Below are 20,418 nucleotides of genomic sequence, written 5' to 3' on the forward strand. Positions count from 1 at the left end.
AGCAATAAGGTAATTTAACAGCTTGGACTACACTAAAAAATTCAACTGTACAATAAAAATAGCCAACATGGGATCAAAAGAAATATCACAAATTGGGAAGCCAGGGATTGAACCTGGCTCTTCTGCATTGCAGGCAGATTCTTTACCATCTGAACCACCAGGGAAGCCCCTTTAGTAATATAGCGTGATTTAAAAAGCTAACTGGCAAGAAACATAAATAGATCATTTGTCCAAAGAATATAATTACTAAACATAGAGGAAAATGTTAAACTTCATTAATAATCAAAGATATAGTTTAAACAAGTTATAATTATTATCTTTTAGATAAGCAAAAGTTTTCATTTTCTTGATAGCAAACAATGCTAAGTAGATAGTAAGGAATCATTTTCTGATGACATTATATATTGGTACAGCCACTTTAGGAAATAATTTGACAATATTATTAGCAACCATGTAATATTTTTATAGCTTTGTTTCGGTAATCCCACTCCTGAGAATTCATCCAAAGTAACCTCTTGACTCATTAATGATACCCAAATCTACTGCTCAATTTCGTTACCATCTGAGCTACCAGGGAAGCCCTACTGCTCAATTTCTGATCCATGGACGTGCCTTAATTCCTTATTTCCAGTGCACCTCTTCCTGATACGTTAAACTCTTCCAGTCCAAAGTAAAACTTATCTTCTCTCCTTTCAACTGTGTAGCAAGTCACTTTTTAATCTCTCTACCAGTAGCAACTAGCCCATGCTTGGCACATAGTAGGCACACAATAAAGCTGAATGAAGGAATTACTCCTGTTTTCATCTTCCAGGCCGGGCTAGGAAGCTTGGGAGTTATCTTTGACTGCTCTTCTCCTTTTTCCTTTGGTAAGACTCATCCGAGATTTTGTTCTTTCACAGTGTCTCCTGGCCTCTCCTCACTTCTCAGATCCCACTTCCATCCATGCTTTGCATGCTGTTCACTGGAGTAGCCTCCTGGTTCATCTTTTGGTTCTCAGGTTTCTCTCTTTCCCAAACCAATCCATGAGAGTATAGTCTCTAATTTATCAATGTCAATTCGGAATCATTGTTAAAAGCAACAGAAAGCAAATATAAGCAACATAAGCATTAAAAAAAGATATTTTGGAAGGTTGGCAGAGAACTCACAGAATGGGAGGAAGAGCTGATCAATCAAGTAGCAGAAAAATCAGCAAGGGTAGTGACTTATTTCAACAACATGAATTTGTATACTATCTTTCTTGGCTATTACCATTAGATGAATAGGTCCAAGTTATTTTTATGACAGTAATAACTTTTTCCTTTTATTTTCAGTCCTTCTGTTATCTTTGTTTTTATTCAGTTCTTCTTAATTTTTTTTTCTTTTTTTAAATTGAGGAATAGTTGATTGACAATGTTGTGCCAATCTCTGCTGTACAGCAGAATGACTCAGTTATACATACATTCTTTTTCTACAATATTTTTCCCATTATGGTTTATTACGGGATATTGAGTATAGTTTCCTGTGCTATGAATAGGACCTTGCTGTTTATCCATTCTAAATGTACCAGTTTGTCTCTTCCAACACCAAATCCCCAGTTTATCCTCTTCCTCCCACCCTCCCTACCTCCCTTGGCAACCACAAGTCTGTTCTCCATGTCTGTGAACCGGTTTCTGTTTTATAAATAGGTTAATGTGTACTATATTTTAGATTCCACATATAAGGGATATCATATGGCATTTGTCTTTCTCTTTCTGACTTATTTCATTTAGTATGATAATTTCTAGTTGCCTCCACATTGCTGCAAATGGCATTATTTCTTTTTTTTTCATGGCCAGCTAGTATTTCATTATACGTATGTACCAAATCTTTTTTATCCATTCATCTGTTGGTGGAGTTTGGGTCGTTTTCATGTTTTGACTTTTGTGAATAGTGCTACCGTGAACATGTGTGTGTGCACTTAGTCGCTCAGCTGTGTTTGACCCTTTGCAACCCCATAGACGGTAACCCTCCAGGCTCCTTCATCCATAGGGAGTCTCTAGGCAAGAATACTGGAATGGGTTGCCATGCCTTCCTCCAGGGGATCTTCCCAACCCAGGGGTTGAACCAGAATCTCCTGCATTGCAGATGGATTCCTTACCAGCTGAACTACCAGGGAAGCCTTGCAGTGAACACAGGGGAGATATACCTTTTTGAGTTATGGCTTTCTGCAGATGTATGACCAGGAGTGGGACTGTTAGATCATGTGGTAGCTCTGTTTTTAGGTTTTTATGGAACCTCTATACTGTTCTCTACAGTGGCTGTACAAACTCACATTCTTACCAACAGTGTAGGAGGATTCCCTTTTATCCATACCCTCTCCAACATTTTTTATTTGTAGATATTTTAATAGTGGCCATTCTGTTTGGTGTGAGGTAATACCTCATTGTAGCTTTGATTTGCATATTTCTAATGATTAATGATGTTGATCTTTTCATGTGCCTACTGGCCATCTGTATGTCTTCTTTAGAAAAATGTCTATTAAGGTCTTCTGCCCATTTTTTTATGATTGAGTTGTTTGTTGTTGTTGAGTCGTATGAGCTATTTGTATATTTTGGCGAGTAAGCCCTTGGGTATTGCATCATTTGCAATACTTTTCCCAATCTGTAAGTTGTATTTTTTTTTTTAAACTAGTTTTCTTTGCTGGGCAAAAACTTGTAAGTTTGATTAGGTCACATTTTTTATTTTTTTCTTTTTCTTAATATATATATTTGATTGATGTATAGTTGATTTATAGGAGGACATATTGTTGATGTATAGGAGGAGAAGTGGATGACAGATGATGAGATGGTTGGATGGCATCACTGACTCGATGGACATGAGTTTGAGCAAGCTCCGGGAGTTGGTGATGGACAGGGAAGCTTGATGTGCTGCAGTCCATGGGGTTGCAAAGAGTTAGACATGACTGAGAGACTAAACTGAACTGAACTGATAGATGATTTACAATGTTTCAGGTGCACAACAAGGAGATTCAGTTATACATATACACATATATTATTTTTCAGATTATTTTCCATTGTAGGTTATTGCAAGATATTGACTATAGTTCCCTGTTCTATACAGTAAAACTTTGTTGCTTATTGTAATTATATATATATATATATATTTTTTTTTTTAGTTAGAAATCTAGCATTCTCTTCATACTGAGTCAAACAAGTAGAATCAAAATGTCAAATTTTTTAGCTTGGAAAAAATGTCATCACTTTCATAAAATATATATATCATACATACTATTTATGTATATGTTTACAAAGACTTTTCACTACACTTGATAAAGGCTTGAGAAAGAACATCAAAAAAAGAAGAGAAGGAAAAATTGGAAAACATAAACTAAATGAAATGGGAGCACTGAATATGAAATAGAAAAAGTGAAACAAACTAGATAAAAGTAAAAGATCATCATATAGTCCAGGTGTTTTTAAACATGACTGTTCATTAGAGTCACATCTAGAGCTTTGGGGAAAGAAAGCAATTCCTGGGCATTTGTATTTTTCAAAAAATTCCAAGATAATTCTGATATGCATCTGGATTTAAAAAATCAATTACAGATTCTTCTATTAAATTGTATTTTTGGTGGTATAGAAGTCTATTATTTTCTGTTGACCAATCATGATACTATGGTATTAGGTGAATAGTAGTTCTGTTGACCAATCATGATACTATGGTATTAGGTGAATAGTAGTTACATAATCACAACAGTAAAAGATGTTTATCAGTTTTCACAATCAATAGCCAGACAAAAAATAAAATATAATTAAAATTGCAAGTCATAATGGAAACATGATTAACCTAACAATACAAAATAATTACATACATTTGGGGGGTTAAGTATAGTAATGTGGCTAGTGAAAGTGCATACGTGCACATGTTTTCATGTTTCTTTTGTTCGGTGCATTTATTCCATTTACATTTAAGGTAATTATTGATATGTATGACCCTATTGGGCTTCCCAGGTGGCTTAGTGGGTAAAGAATCAGCAGCCTTCAATGCAGGAGATGAGGGTTCAATGCCTGGGTTAGGAAGATCCCCTGGAGGAGGGCAAGGGAACCCATTCCAATATTCTTGCCTGGAGAATCCCATGGACAGGGGAGCCTGGTCAGATACAACCCACGGTGTTGTGAAGAGTTGGACATAACTGAAGGGACTCAGCATGCATGCACACATGCACATGATCCTATTATCATCTTCTTAATTGCTTTGAGTTTATTTTGTGTAGGTCTTTTCTTTCTCTTGCATTTTCCTGCCTAAAGAAGTTCCTTTAGCATTTGCTGTAAAGCTGATTTGGTGGTGCTGAATTCTCTTAATTTTTGCTTGTTTGTAAAGCTTTTGACTTCTCCATCAAATCTGAGTGAGAGTCCTGCTGGGTAGAGTAATCTTAGTTGCAGTTTCTTCCCTTTCATCACTTGAAATATATTCTGCCATTCCCTACTGGCTTGTAGAGCTTCTGTTGAGAAATTAGCTTATAATTTTATGGAAGTTTCCTTGTATGTTATTTGTTGTTTTTCCCTTGATACTTTTAATATTTTGTTTTTGTCTTTAATTTTTGTCAGTTTGATTACTATGTATCTTACTGTGTTCCTCCTAGGGTTTATCCTACCTGGGAATCTGCGCTTCCTGGACTTGGTTGACTATTTCCTTTCCCATATTAGTAAAGTTTTCAGCTATTATCTCTTCATATTTTTTCTCAGGTCCTTTCTCTCTCTCTTCTCCTTCTGGGACCCCTATAAAATGAATATTGGTGTGTTTAATGTTGTCCCAGAGTTCTCTTAGGCTGCCTTAATTTCTGTTCTTTTTTTTTTTTTTTTCTATGTTCCCTTTTGTGGCAATGATTTCCACAATGATTTCTGTCTTCCAGATCACTTATTGGTTCTTCTGCTTTTGTTATCCTGCTATTGATTCCTTCTAGTGTATTGTTCATCTCTGATTGATTGTTCTTTAGTTCTTCTAGGTCTTTGGTAAACATTTCTTGCATCTTCTCTATTCTGTTTCTGAGATCCTGGATCATCTACACTATCATCATTCTGAATTTTTTTTCTGGGTATTTGCTATCTCCACTTCATTTTGTTGTTTTTCTGGGATTTTACCTTGTCCCTTCATCTGGGACATTATTCTCTGTTTTTTCATCCTGATTAACTTTCTGTAATGTGGTTTTTGTTCTAGCTACTGTGAAATTACAGTTCATCTTGCTTCTTCTGTCTGCCCTCTGGTTGATGAGGCTAAAAGGCTTGTGTAAGCTTCCTAATAGGAGGAACGATCTTGCTCTGATGGGCAGGGCCTTGCTCAGTAAAACTTTAATTCAATTATCTGCTGACGGGTAGGGTTGCATTCTCTCCCTGTTAGCTGTTTGGCCTGAGATCTATGGTAGAGTTAATGGTGACCTCCAAGAGGACTTACACCAAGGGGCACCTTCTAAGGCTGCTGTCACACTGCAGTGCCCCCATCCCTGTGGCTAGCCCGTGCCAACCCACGCCTCCATAGGAGATCTTTCAACACTAGCAGTTATGTCTGCTTCAGTCTCTTGTGGGGTCACTACTCCTTTCCTCTGGGTTTGATGTGTGCAAGATTTTTTTTGTGTGACCTTTAAGAGTGGAGCTTCTGTTTCCCCTAGTCCTGTGGAAGTCCTATAATCAAATCCCACTGGCTTTCTAGGTCAGAGTCCCTGGATATTCCCAATCCCTTTGTTGGATCCCCAGGCTGAGAAACCTGATGTGAGGCTAAGAACCTTCACAACAGTGGAAGAACTTTCTTTGGTATTACTGTTCTCCAGTTTGTGGGCTGCCCACCTGGTGGGTATGGGATTTGATTTTACTGTGATTGTGCCCCTCATGCCATCTCACTGTGGCTTCCTCTTTGTCTTTGTACATGGGTTATCTTTTTTTGGTGGGTTCCAGCATCCTCCTGTCAATAGATGCTCAATAGCTAATTGCGATTTGGGTGCTCTTTCAGGATGAGTGCACATTCTTCCACTCTGCCATCTTGCCTGGAAGGCCCTTTTTAAAATTTTTGCCTCTATTTCTATTGTCTTTGGCTTCTCTGGTAGCTCAGATGGTAAGGAATCAGCCTACCAAGCCAGAGACCTGTGTTCAAGCCCTGGGTTGGGAAAATCCTCTGGAGAAGGAGATGGCAACCCACTCCAGTGTTCTTGCCTGGGAAATCCCATGAACAGAGGGTCCTGGTGGGAAACAGTCCATGGGATTGCAAAGAATCGGACACGACTTAGCGATTAAACAATAACAATTGTCTTGGGAGACTGAGCTAAGAAAACATCGATATGATTTATGTCAGAGAGTGTATTGCTTATGGTCTCTTCTAGGCGTTTTATAGAATCATGGCTTATGTTTAAGTCTTTAAGCCATTTCGAATATATTTTGGTCATGATGTGAGGGTGAGTTCTAACTTCAATGACACACATGCAGCTGTCCAACTTTCCCTGCACTACTTGCTGAAAAGACTGTCTTTTCCCCATTTTACACTCTTGCCTCCTTTGTAAAAGATTGATTGTGGATGTGTGGGTTTATTTCTGCGCTCTCTGTCTGTTCCATTTTGCCATATCCCTGTTTTTGTACCAATAACACACTGGTTTGACTACTATAGCTTTGCTTCCCCTCATCTCCCCCCAACCCCAGGATTACTCTAGCAATTCTGAATCTTTCACTTTCCATATAAATTTTTGGATTATTTATTCCAGTTCTGTGAAAAATGTTATGGATCTTATTGTATCTGTAGATTGCTTTGAGCAGTACTGCCATTTTAACAATATTAATTCTTCCAATCTAAGAGCATGGGATATCTCAATTTCTTTTAATTCTTTTTTATTTTCTTTATTAATGTTTTATGGTTCTCAGAGTATAAATCTTTCACCTCTTTGGTCAGATTTATCCCTAGGTATTTTGCATATATATATATACACACACATATATATATATATATATATATAACACATATATATATGTATATATATAATTACTATATATAATTATATATTATATATTTTTATATTTATAATATATAATTATATATTTTATATATAAATAAAATTATTTATTTATATGTAACATATTGTGTATATTCATTAATATAATTAATATTTATATAATATTAATATAATTAATATATTTTATATAATATAATATTATATAATATATTATATATAACATATAATATATTATATAATAATATATTATATATTTATTTTTATTTTTATAAATTATATATATTTATTTATAATATATCATATATATTATATATATTTAAAAGCTGGTTTTAGAAAAGGCAGAGGAACCAGAGATCAAATTGCCAACATCTGCTGGATCATGGAAAAAGCAAGAGAGTTCCAGAAAAATATCTATTTCTGCTTTATTGACTATACCAAAGCCTTTGACTGTGTGGATCACAATAAACTGTGGAAAATCCTGAAAGAGATGGGAATACCAGACCACCTGACCTGCCTCTTGAGAAATTTGTATGCAGGTCAGGAAGCAACAGTTAGAAGTGGACATGGAACAACAGACTGGTTCCAAATAGGAAAAGGAGTTCATCAAGGCTGTATATTGTCACCCTGTTTATTCAACTTCTATGCAGAGTACATCATGAGAAATGCTGGACTGGAAGAAGCACAAGCTGGAATCAAGATTGCCGGGAGAAATATCAATCACCTCAAATATGCAGATGACACCACCCTTATGGCAGAAAGTGAAGAGGAACTCAAAAGCCTCTTGATGAAAGTGAAAGAGGAGAGTGAAAAAGTTGGCTTAAAGCTCAACATTCAGAAAATGAAGATCATGGCATCCGGTCCCATCACTTCATGGCAAATAGATGGGGAAACAGTGGAAACAGTGTCAGACTTTATTTTTGGGGGCTCCAAAATCATTGCAGATGGTGACTGCAGCCATGAAATTAAAAGACGCTTACTCTTTGGAAGGAAAGTTATGACCAACCTAGATAGCATATTCAAAAGCAGAGACATTACTTTGCCAACAAAGGTTCATCTAGTCAAGGCTATGGTTTTTCCTGTGGTCATGTATGGATGTGAGAGTTGGACTGTGAAGAAAGCTGAGCGCTGAAGAATTGATGGTTTTGAACTGTGGTGTTGGAGAAGACTCTTGAGAGTCCCTTGGACTGCAAGGAGATCCAACCAGTCCATTTTGAAGAAGATCAGCCCTGGGATTTCTTTGGAAGGAATGATGCTAAAGCTGAAACTCCAGTACTCTGGCCACCTCATGCAGAGAGTTGACTCACTGGAAAGACTCTGACGCTGGGAGGGATTGGGGGCAAGAAGAGAAGGGGACGACAGAGGATGAGATGGCTAGATGGCATCACTGACTCGATGGACGTGAGTCTGAGTGAACTCCGGGAGTTGGTGATGGACAGCGAGGTGATTCATGGGGTCATAAAGAGTCGGACATGACTGAGCGACTGATCCGATCTGATCTGATGCCTTTATATATATATATATATATATATAGGCATGATTTTAAAAGAATTTTACAGTCCTTTTCTGATATTTCATTATTAGTGTAAAGGAATGCAACTGATTTCTGAATGTTAATCTTGAAAACTGGTACTTTGTTGAATTCACTTATTAGATTTAGTAGTTTTTTGTGTGTGGAGTCCTTAGGGTTTTCTATATATAGTATCATGTTATCTGAATACAGTGAGAATTTTATGTCTTCCTTTTCAATTCAGATATCTTTTATTTCTTTTTCTTGTCTGATTCCTGTGGCTAGGACTACCAGTCCTATGTTGAAGAGAAACTGTTAGAGCAGACATCCTTGTCTTGTTCCAGATTTTAGTGGGAAGGCTTTCATCTTTTCACCATTGAGTATTATATTGGCTGTGGGTTTGTCGTAAGTGGCTTTTATTATGTTGAGATACGTTCGCTCTGTTCCCACTTTGGTAAGAGCTTTCATCATGAATGGATATTGAATTTTGTCCAATGCTTTTTCTGCATCTATTGAGATGATCTTGTGGTTTTTGACTTTTCTTTTGTTAATGTGAAGTGTTACATTGATTGATTTTCATATGTAATCATCCTTGTGAACCTAGGATGAATCCCACCTGCTCATGTTGTATGATCTTTTTACATGTTGCTGGATTTGATTTGCTAATATTTTGTTGAGATTTTTTGCATCTATATTCATTAAAGATAATGGCCTGTAATTTTCTATTTTTAGTGTTGGCTTTGTCTGGTTTTGTTATCAGGTTGACAGTGGGTTTATAGAATGTCTTTGGGAATGTTACCTCCTCTTCGATCTTTTGGAAGAGTTTGAGAAGAATTGGTATAAGTTCTTTGTATGTTTGGTAGAGTTCACTTGTGAAATCATATGGTCCTGGACTTTTTTGCTTGTTTTTTTGTTTTTACAGATTCTATTTCACTTCTAGCGATTGGTCTGTTCAAATTATCTACTTGTTCTTGATTTAATTTTGGTGAACTGTATGTTTCTAGAAAGCTGTCCATTTCTTCTAGGTTGTCAAATTTGTTGGCATATAATTCTTTATGCATGTGCTATGTGCTCAGTCATGTCTGACTCTTTGAGACCCATGACGGTAGCCCACCAGGTTCTTCTGTCCATGAAATTTTCCAGGCAAGAATACTGAAGTGGTTGACACTTCCTACTCGGGGGCAGGAGATCTTCCCAACCCAGGGATCAAATCTGAGTCTCTTGCATCTCTATATCTCCTATACTGCCAGGTGGATTCTTTACCACTAACCCTACCTACTACTACTACTACTACTGGGAAGCATCTCTATATCTCCTATACTGCCAGGTGGATTCTTTACCACTAACCCTACTACTAACCACTACCACTGGGAAGCCCATAATTGTTTATAGTATTCTCTTATGAAGAATTTTGAGCATTACTTTACTAGCGTGTGAGATGAGTGCAATTGTGCCGTGGTTAACCCTTCCTATATCTGTTTGCTTTAGATTGATAGTCATATAGACTCAAACACATTTTAAAAAAAGAAGAATCTTCATTTTCTTAATCTCCTTCCCCACATTTTATGATTTGATGCCCCTTTTTACATCTTCATATTTATCCTTTTGCTGTGCTTTGACAAGTAGGTATTGTGCTTGTTTTTCTTTTTGATCTGTATACTGGCTAATTTAAGTGATTTACATTCCAATTGTTATTTCTTCCTTCCTATTTCTTCTTGCTTCTTTTCTATTTAGAATGCATGCTGTGTGTTAAGTCCCTTCAGTTGTGTCCAACTCTTTGAGACTCTATGGAGTACAGCCCTCCAGGCTCCTTTATCCGTGGGATTCTCCAGGCAAGAATACTAAATTGGGTTGGCTTGCCCTCTTCCAGGGGATCTTCTCAACCCAGGGGTTGAACCCACATCTCTTATGTCTCCTGCATTGGCAAGTGGGTTCTTTACCACTAGCGCCACCTGGAAAGGCCCCCATTTAAAGATGACCTTTCAATATTTCTTTTAAGATAGGTTTAGTATTGCTGTATTCTTTTAGCTTTTTGCTTGTCTGAGAAATTCTTTATTTTTCCTCCTTTCCTAAATGGCAGTCTTTCTGGGTAGAGTATTCTAGGCTGCATATTTTTCTCTTTCAAGACTTCAAATGTATTTCACCACTCCTTTCTGGCCTGCAGTGTTTCTGTAGAGAAATCAGCTTGATAACCTTATGGTTTCCCTTGTAAAGAACTGCTTTTATCTTGCTGCCTTTAGAATCCTCTCTTTAACTTTTGCCATTTTTATTATGTCTTGGTGCAGGTCTGTTTGGGTTCATCTTGTTTGGGTCCCGTCCTGATTCCTTTCTCTCTCTATTTTTTTTTTCCTTTTGCCCTACCCAGTTAAGTGGAGATTTTCTTGCCCTTTGGAAGTCTGAGGTCTTCTACCAGTGTTCAGTAGATGTTCTGTGAGAGTTGTTCCACCTGTAGATGTGTTTTTAATATATCTGTGGGCAGAAGGTGAGCTTCACATCCTCTATCATCTTGATCTGGACCCCAGGGCAGTAATGACTTTCCTAATGTTTAAGGTATGTTTTCTTACCATCCTGTAAGTTCAACAGCAAAGATTATGTAATTTATTTTGTAGTCCTAGAGTATTGGGTGCAGAGTGTATACTTGACAGGCACAGACCAATGAGAGAAAAGAAACATGAGCTGACTTGTGGCAGAGTGTAGCATAAGACTCTGGGGAAAAGTGACTCCAGTGGAAAATCTGGAATTCCAGTTTGCTGATCCTGACCCATATCTACCAGAGCTACAGTCTTCTTTTCTAGGTCTCTGAGAGAGAGCAAGTCAGCATGATAATTTGGAAAAATGCTCCCTTGTTATTACTAGTTAGTACTTTGGGTCCTGGAGGTGGAAATGGAAACCCACTCCCAGTATTCTTTCCTGGAGAATCCTATGAACAGAGGCGCCTGGTGGGCTGTAGGGCTGCAGTCCATAGGGTTGCAAAGAGACACGACTGAAGCAACCTAGCACTGCAGCACTTTGGGCCCACGTTATTTTGTAGCCTTCCACTCTGATAAAAGAGTTGGATCAACTATGAAATGTGAGACTTCTTTAATCCTTTTTTTCTCCTGAGCCATCCATTGGGCTGTTCAGAGGCCCTAACCTTAATGACCACATCACCATGTCATAAGGAGGAAAGAGAAAGAAAGAGCCCCTTCAAGTAATTCAGTAGGAAAGATCTCCAGAAGGACGAGGTCATCCTCCAAAGAGCAATCCTAATGGAAGTCGGAACTTTGCTCCTACCACAAACCCCCTTCTCTTGGCCCTGGTCTGATTGTGAGCCTTGGGTGCACACATGTGCTCCTCTTCCTACAGGAAGGGAATCATGCTGATTTCACTCTTCCTAGAACAATGGCTCCCCAGTCTGACTGATCAGAATCACTTGAAGAGGTTATTAAAATCTGAGTAGAATTCTGGGAAAAAATCTAGACAAGTTCCCCAAGGGATTTTCAGGCAGTCAGCATGGCACTGGAGCATGGCTTGCTTTTAAGGAAATACTTCCCTAGAAATGGGGCAGTGCCATTACACACCACATTTTTTTCCTTTCTTTGGTCAATCCAAGGATATCTAGATTCCATGATCAATCAGAAACGTGAGTGTCTTTTTCCATAGAGGAGAATCACCAAAGTATTAGTAAATTCCTACATATGACATTGTAAAGACAACTTTTTCTTCACCCTTGCTCTTTCTTCAACCTTGCTCTTATGTATTCTGCTATAACCAATGAAGTTAGCATATTGTTAGAAATTATGATCTCTTGGCAAATTCTAGAACATATGCATTTGCATGATCAAAATGTATTTTCCCTTGCAAAATGAATTTAGATTAACTTTCAAAATGTATGATACAAAGTACTACAATAATTTAGAATTATATACCCAATTATTTATAAAATTAAAGTACATTTTCAAGCTAAACAATACACTTAATCAGATTTAACCTTCCAACTTTATCTGTCCTCAGTCTTTGATTTTCTGAGGCTGGGAACAACAGCTAATATTTAGTGAGCATTTGCCATGTGTCAAGCACTCTTCCAATGTTTTACAAGTGTTATCCTATTTAATTCTTACAACAACCCCATGAAGTATGTACAACTTATCCTTCTGTAGATGAGGACACTGAAACAGAGAAAAGTTAAGGAGCTTATCGCAGGTCATCTAGCTAGTATGTGGTGATGCTAAGATTCAAACTCTGGCAGTCCTGAGCCCAAGTCCTCATTAGCTAAGAGCCTTTGTAAACTCTTTTACAGTAATACCAGCACAAACCTCTCTTCTGGGAAATGCCCTTTTTCCTACTGAAGTAGATCCTATATGTTCCTTCTGGATTAATATGTTCATCCTTCAGCCCTAGGGATTCAATGGTGAGTTAAAGAGACCAAGGAGAATTGAGAAATCAAATATCCTGCCCATTTACCAAACCAAGATTCTGCAGGTGATCTGGCTCTGAATCTAGAACTGAGCTCTTGCTAATGCCAAGACCAGATTCCTGATGATATTTGTGAAAGTCCTCCAACAGTCCATGTAACTGCGATTATAGGTAGAGAACACCCGTTAGTAGCAGACTCATTTTAAAGTCTCACCCATGGCTTCTCTGGGACTTCATTCATGAAAAGACAAGCTGCTCTGGCTCTAGAATGAACGATTATCCCTGATGATACTGAATTACTTTCTCCAGATTCAGTCTTCGTCCAGGAGTCTTACTTCCCACCTGGGAATTTGTCCTGAGAGGCTGGGCTGTTGCTGTAGTGTGTTGATGTTGAGTGGACCTACCACCAAGATCCTAGTCTCCATGCCTGTATTTGTCCTCATCTGCTGGACTTGTCAGATACTCATTATGATGAGGGCGGCAAACCTCCAGAATCTGTAGACCCTCAGCCAGCCACCCACTACGGGCTTCAAAGAGAATGTACAAAGAGGACTGAACACACATGAACATTTTCTGTGTGGCTCAAATTAACCTGGAGACCTGTGTAATTCAGTCTCAGAGCATTGCTGAGTCCCAGAAACAAATTCAAAGCCTAAAGTAAATAAAATGGAGTTTCTACATCCAATGCAAACTAATTTAAAAATTAATAAAAACAGAAATTCAGATTCCCCCCTCCAAAAAAATGGAGTTCCCATCTTTGTTCATGCAGCTGCTCCCCAGTCTTCCTTCCAACCTGCATAGTGCTTTACTTCTCCTTGTGTCCATTCCTGTACCTCCTTCTAACACACCTTATTAAGTCAATCAACTTAATCTTGCCCTCCCCCACAAAGTAAAAAGCCTCCTTCTTTAAGAAGGGAGAAGAGGCTTTGGAAATTGAGCTGACAAAGGATTTTCTCTAGTGGGAAGGCTAGAATGGTTGGGAGGGTTGGGGCTAGAGTCTTGGAACACTGCTGTATTCCTTTCCTCTCCTTCTCTTTCTCTCTCTCTTCCCCTCCCTCTCTTCTTCCTTCTTTTCTTCCTTCCTTCCATGCTGTACATTACATCACAACTTATTTATTCTATAAATGGAAGTTCGTGCATTTAACCAACACTGTCTCCCTTTCTCACTTCTTCTAAACTGTGGGTCAGTTTGAACACCTTCTCCACATTACTGAGATAGTAATTGAACAAAGGGTGTAGATGTACAATTATGACCTTCAAAAGAGAAGAAAAAATATTTTAGGCAGGTAGGGAATAAATGGTCACACCAAAATCAGACTGCAACATTTTGTTAAGCAAGTTTCTGTGTTTTAAACATTTTCTATTTCCTGAATAATCTCCAATAATCCACACTCCCTAAAATGCAATAAAAACTAGTATGTTTTCATAATAGTGATTTTTTTTTTTTTAATTCTATGGCAAATATATTTCATGTGGTGTTGCCATGTCATTTCATTTTTCTCTCTGGGTAAGTCCACTTTATGAATGTTTTATAAACATACCCCAGGAAATCTGGGGTAAGTCATCTGTACTAGCAGTCAGAAATTTATAGGCTCTAAATTCTTTGTTATAATAAATCTCTTGACGTACAAGGTACCATATTAATGGTAATTAATTTATAGCATAATTTAAACTTGTAGAAATAAAATGTTGATTGCCTCTGTCTGACCTTTCCCTGTCAGACCTAATTCACTTAGCCTAAGGCCCTCAAGGCCCATTCATGTTGTCATAGATAAGATTTCATTCTTTTTATGGCTGAATAATATTCCATTAAATTTATCTATCTCTATCTATATACCTATATACATATATATCTTTATCCATTTATCCATCAATGGACACAGGTTGTTTTGTATCTTGGCTAATGTAAACCATGCTGCAATAATCCTGGGGATGCATATGTCTTTTTGAATTAGTGTTTACATTTTCTTTGGGTAAATACCTCAAAGTGGAATTGCTGGGTCATACATTAGTTATATTTTCATTTCTTGAGGAACCTCCATACTGTTTTCCATAGTGACTGCACTAACATTTATCTTGTCACATTACTAATCAGAACTTTTTATGAAATGCTTCTCTGATCTCCTTTCCTCATAAGCTAGTTTAGACTGTGTTTGAACTGGGAGGATCCCTCTGCTTAGACTATCATAGAAGCTATACAGCCAGAAAGAGGAAGAAAAAAGTGAAACCATTTTTAGAGCTTTTTTTGAAAAGGCTAAGAGGACAAGAGAGATTCTCAAAGGAGAGGGAATCCTGGTGAGTACTCCAGGCAGGAGGAGAGCCTTGAACCTCAAGGTTCCTATCACCAAAGGCTCCATCCCAGACCCCCCGGGTCCAACAGGACTGAGTCCTCCACACGTCACAGCAGAACTCTTCCTCTTGAGGATCTGGGGACTTGAACTCCCTCTAGAGGCTGAAGTGTGACACTTAAGGGTAAGGAAGAATACATAATGCTTAGGGGTTGAAAGGAAGCCAAGTGTGAAAAACTGTGAGAATAATGAATTTACTAAGTCTAAACTAAATAGTAAAATAATGAAGGCATCATAGAGAAGGTGACAGAAAGAAGGAGCAAGTGATTGAATGAATGAGCATCAGGGGGTTTTATTGCTTTAGTTTATACTTGATTGCCCAAATTTTCTCATTCTGAATATTTGCAAATTTGCAGAAGCTATAGAATACATATTTCTGTTTGGGAGATGAGACATTTCTTAATTCTGTTTATGGAATTTCTCTAGGTTCCTTCTTGTCGTCCTACTTCCCAGCCTGGCTGGCTTCTGTACAGGAATGTTTGGCTCTTCCTGGGATATGCTGTATGATAACAGTCTCTTGGAGTCTCTGCTGGGTAGGCATAGCTTCAATTTATGTCTGCACTCTTCCAAAGGGTTTTGAAGTTTCCGAACTTCTAAATCCAGGACCAGCTATTTTGAAATAGAATAAAGAGACTTAAACAAGCAAACTGAACTCTGTCTTCCCTACCCACATTTCTTCCATGTTAACTTTAACCAGGGTGACAGTATTCAGGAGAGAGAAGCCACCCAATAACACAGAATGATTCTTTTTTTTAAACTGTGCAAAATCATGGGTTTGCTGTGAATGCTGTATGCTGGTAGGCAGGTGATCCTCAAAGAGTTAAACCACTTTCCAAGTTGTTTTGAACTAAACTTTTGCCCCAGGGTTTAAGAAATCTCCCTCTCTAATTGAAGTCTTCAGTCAGTGGCTGCTTATAATCAAGAAGATTGCACTTAAAAGGTATAGAAGTTGGTCTTATTATTGGCATTAGAAGATTTTGCTTTGTAATTACAAGCCAGGGAGTCTAGAACCAGTAGATCTTATACAGAGAGAATGGCAGACATTTCAGCTCAAACTGCATATTCACCAAGAAAAATGGTGCTGAGCTGTTTGTAACAAGAAGTACCATTGGCTTTTCATCTTTTGAGCTTCTGATATGCTATTCTATTTGTCTTCTAATGAAATTGGTGGTTATATTCATTCATCAAGTACTTACTGCTTAATAATATGTGCCTGGTGTTGTACAGAGAGCTTTGTAAACACTGAGTAGAGAATACAGATTCAGGCAAAGCAACAGACTGTTAAGTTCAAGGAACATGATCAGGAAGACTTGGGAAGGACATGTATCAGTCATCAGCAAAGTTTTTTTGTTTTAATTTGAGGAACAAATTTGAGAAACAAAGCGGCTGACAGCTTTATTGCTTTGAGGAGGGGATAGTTGGTTCAGGAGCTTCTTGATGGGGTGGGTCCGCTTCTTCTTCACCATCACAGACTTCTGGTTGCACAGGATGGCTCTGGCTCTGGGGATGGTGGCCATGCGCAAATCTGGGTGTTACTTGTTCTTCCAGATCATGTGCTGGATGCTCCTAAAGGTGACCTGAGCATTCTTGCTCACGGTGGTTTGCACGTCGGAAGTAACCAGTTTGTGCTGGCCAGATCTCTGGCACCATCACGACCCTTTTGCCATCGACTGCCGGCTGCATGCCCACAGTCTTGCTGTGAATGAGCCCATTATAGTGGAAGGAGTTGCAGGCCTTCAGGTTATTGGGTTTGGGGCTGTTGTTCAGTCACTCAGTGACCCCATGAACTGCAGCAGGCCAGGCTTTCCTGTCCTTCACTATCTCCCAAAGCTTGCTCAAACTTATGTCCATTGAGCCAGTGATTCTATCCAACCATTTCATCCTGTCATCCCCTTCTCCTCCTGCCTTCAATCTTTCCCAGCAATAGTCTTTTCCAATGAGTAAGCTCTTCACATCAGGTGGCCAAAGTATTGGAGTTTCAGCTTCAGCATCAGTCCTTCCAATGAATATTCAGGACTGATTTCCTGTAGGATGGATTGGTTGGATCTCCTTGCAGTCCAAGGGACTCTCAAGAGTCTTCTCCAGCACCATGGTTTGAAAACATCAATTCTTTCATGCTCAGCCTTCTTTATGGTTCAGCTCTCACATCAATACATTACTACTGGTTTTTGGAAAAACCTTAACTTTGACTATTCAGACCTTTGTTGGGAAAGTGATATCTCTGCTTTTTCATACACTATTTAGGTTTGTCATTGCTTTTCTTCCAAGGAGTAAACGTCTTTTAATTCCATGGCTGCAGTCACTGTCCACATTGATTTTGGAGCCCAAGAAAATTAAATCTGACACTGTTTCCACTTTTCCCCCATCTATTTGCCATGAAGTGATAGGACTAGATGCCATGATTTTCATTTTTTGAATGTTGAGTTTTTAGGCCAGCTTTTTCACTCTCCTCTTTCACCTTCATCAAGAGGCTCTTTAGTTCCTCTTCGGTGTTGTAAGTCTGCTCGTTCCTCTTGATTGAGAAGCTGGAGCAGTTCTGCATGACCATACATTATAGATACATGGTCAGGGTGGTGGCTCCGCTCACTGTGGCCGCCCGAGATGGAAAGAGCCAGCAAATATTTTTCATTAAGGGCTAGACAGATAGTATTTTAGGCTTTCTACAGTCCTAATGCTCTCTGACACAACTATCCCACTGTGCTGAAAGTTGAAATGTTGAATGTGAAATTGACCACAGAAAACACATAAATGATGAACATCATTTTCTTTTAAGTTGTGTTTATTTATGGGCATTGACATTTGAATTTAATTTTTATGTGTCACAAAGTATTCTTTCTTTTTTTTTTTTTTTCAGCCGTTAACAGATGTAAACACCATTCTTAGCTCATAGGGCTTACAGAAACAGGAAATGGAATAAATTTGGCTCATGTGCCGTACTGTGCTGACTCCAGACATGAAATAATCTCTAGGACCATCTTGCCATCATTTGAGAGGTACCTGACTGCACGGAAGAGAGAGCAACCAGTGCATTCTTTTGTCTCAGGTGTGACTTTGTGTAGCACTCTTACAAAGGCATTAGAGTTGGTAAAATATTTACTTCTATTCTAAATACTGGAAGGGCATTTTGAGGACATTCCCTGCACTCCACTCCTCCCTGTATTAACTGTTCCAATGTGTAAAAACCTTCATTTGAGAATATTCTTCCCCATGTCCAAACTCAATCAGCTGTGCTAGTCAGCTGTGCTAGAGGGAAGGTTGTATCACGAAATGAAACCAAACTGCAAACAACACTGAATAGTTGAAACAATCTGAATAGTTTCTCTATAGAGCTCCATGGGCTGGGAAGAGCTTAGCTATAGATAATGGTCACAAACAGGAGGGCAGTATCTGCAGTGTGGGTTTAGATGGCGAACATATTGGCCTTACTGCTGTCACCTGGAAAGAACCTTGTCAAATTTAGAGTGCATCGTACAGTAAAGTCTGATGATAGAGTGAACTGCTTCCAGAGACAGGGAAGTCCCCATGTTGAAATTGGGTAAGGAGGAGTTAGAGGTCAATTAGTGATGATGGGGAGAAGGTGATGTGGGATCTGCAACTTGAAATTATAAATTCTAAGACCATCACAGATGATGGCTTTGTGGCACATGTCATCTTGCTTCAGTTGGAGAAACAACATGAAAAAAAGAGACTAAAATGAATTTTGTTGTCATGCACCGTATTTTACATTTCAGATCACACAGGCCCAACCAGACATAATTACCAAGACCCACAGGTCCCTGGGTCCCTGGGATGGGCAATTGATTCCCAAACGGGTGAGTAGTTTAAACCCAGGTTGGGTTTTTCTCAGTCTTGTGAGCAAAGAACCAAGCATTTTGGTAAAAGTGGATGAAAAAGTGAAGGCGTTTCATTTCATTTTATAACCCAGGCTAATGTCCTCTCCCCTGTTGATTTCTGATCTTAGAAACCAAATACTTGCTAAGGGAAATGAAGTCTGAAAAGGGGGGAAAAAATAAGCTAAGCTTTAAGTATGTCCCAGTGGTAAGCATTTAAATTAGAGCAAAAGAAAAAAGCTCTCTGAAGCAAGCGGTGAAGGCTCCCCCGACCTGGACTCTTAGGATCCAGCCCTAAGAGAAAGGGCAGGTCCCCCAGGCAGCTGTCTCTCACACCGGTTGGTGAACTGCTTTGTCAGCAGCACCACGCATCATTAGCGGATCTGGAAACACTCCAGCTGCCTTCCTCTTACACACTCTCTGTACCTCTCACTTTAAAAAAGCTTTCATCGACATCATCCCAAACATCTTTTGTTTTCCCAGCTGGAGAAGGCTTTCTTTCTGTTTGCATCCCCTTCTCCAGCTAACTAAGTTCTTTTGCCCTTAAGAACCATGACCATGAATCAAAGGGAATCATCACCTGTAAACTCTAAAGTGAATCTGGGCACTTTGGGATTCCATAACTCATCTGTCTTCTCGGGGCTGCCATATTTAGTTACATTTTCCTTACGCTGTTGGTGGTCATTATCTTCCCTGCTTTCCATCCCCCATATTAGAGGCAAAATATGAAGCCCCTCACAGCAATATTTTCTTCTGAGGTTTAGCTCCAATGCAGCATAATCCTCTTTGCTTGGGTGGGGGGTTCCCAATCCTTCTGTCAAGCTGGGGTGAGACACATGTCTAACCTATGGCTAGAGTTATTTACTACATAAAATGATCTCCTGTTCTGGGGTTTAACATGAATTTTCTGCAAATGGCTTTATAATAAATCTCAGGAAGAAATCAATGTATTTAAAACAAATTTTTTTTAAAGATTGATACCCATTTCTTGCCCATAAAACCTCACACAGAATTCTTGGCTTTCATACATTTTTCATGCATTTTAATCTTTACATCTAAAGTTAAATGGAACTTTGAAAGTCATTTGTTTATCTTTCTGTCTCCATAGATGACACTATGCTCTGATTTTAAACATTGTAAAGGTATGAGATTCTGCTGTCTCGTTTTGGAACCCTGGTACCGCAGGAATACTTTCCTACAATGATTATCCCACCCATTTTGTGTTATTTTGGCTTACAGTAGAAAGGGTGAATAGACCATCATTATTTTCTGAGAGACATAATTTGATGTGATGAAAATATTTACTCGATGAGTTGTTTCCAGGCTGGGGAGTTACCGACAGTTCACTACTGCCTTGCCTTTAATACTTTGCCCCTTTCTCTATCCCTT

General features: G+C 38.6%; 1 pseudogene; it reads right to left on the bottom strand.

Annotated features, from left to right (window-relative positions):
• Positions 1–16,551: 16,551 nt before the first annotated feature.
• LOC113904017 lies at positions 16,552–17,828 on the bottom strand (annotated as a pseudogene).
• Between the last annotated feature and the right edge of the window lie 2,590 nt (positions 17,829–20,418).

Source organism: Bos indicus x Bos taurus, chromosome 14 (genome assembly GCF_003369695.1).
Source record: "Bos indicus x Bos taurus breed Angus x Brahman F1 hybrid chromosome 14, Bos_hybrid_MaternalHap_v2.0, whole genome shotgun sequence".
In the NCBI taxonomy this organism is placed as follows: domain Eukaryota; kingdom Metazoa; phylum Chordata; class Mammalia; order Artiodactyla; family Bovidae; genus Bos; species Bos indicus x Bos taurus.